General features: G+C 49.1%; 1 pseudogene; it reads left to right on the top strand.

Moving 5' to 3' along the window:
• Positions 1–192, top strand: part of LOC108759420 (multidrug resistance-associated protein 4-like) — a 4,042-nt pseudogene extending 3,850 nt beyond the window's left edge.
• The last annotated feature ends 22 nt before the right edge of the window (positions 193–214 follow it).

Here is a 214-nt window from a genome sequence, read left to right as displayed (position 1 = left end):
TTGCGAGCTTCTTCTTCAAAGTTGGACTTTTATCGTGTGCAGGAATTCGATCATCCCCACGTGCTGCTGCAGAAGGAGACAAGCTATCTAAAGAGCATATTGCATGAAACCGGCACGGTGATGGCAGAGGTTCTGGCCGACGTTGCCCGCAACTGCTACGAGAATCGCGTTTTGATGCATCCGCTGTGTTAACTTTTCGCAATTGCATGTGACA

This window comes from Trachymyrmex cornetzi, unplaced genomic scaffold, assembly GCF_001594075.2.
Source record: "Trachymyrmex cornetzi isolate Tcor2-1 unplaced genomic scaffold, Tcor1.1 scaffold1837, whole genome shotgun sequence".
In the NCBI taxonomy this organism is placed as follows: domain Eukaryota; kingdom Metazoa; phylum Arthropoda; class Insecta; order Hymenoptera; family Formicidae; genus Trachymyrmex; species Trachymyrmex cornetzi.
The sequence above is the reverse complement of the archived record's forward strand: the minus strand, read 5'-3'. Positions and strand labels throughout refer to the sequence as shown.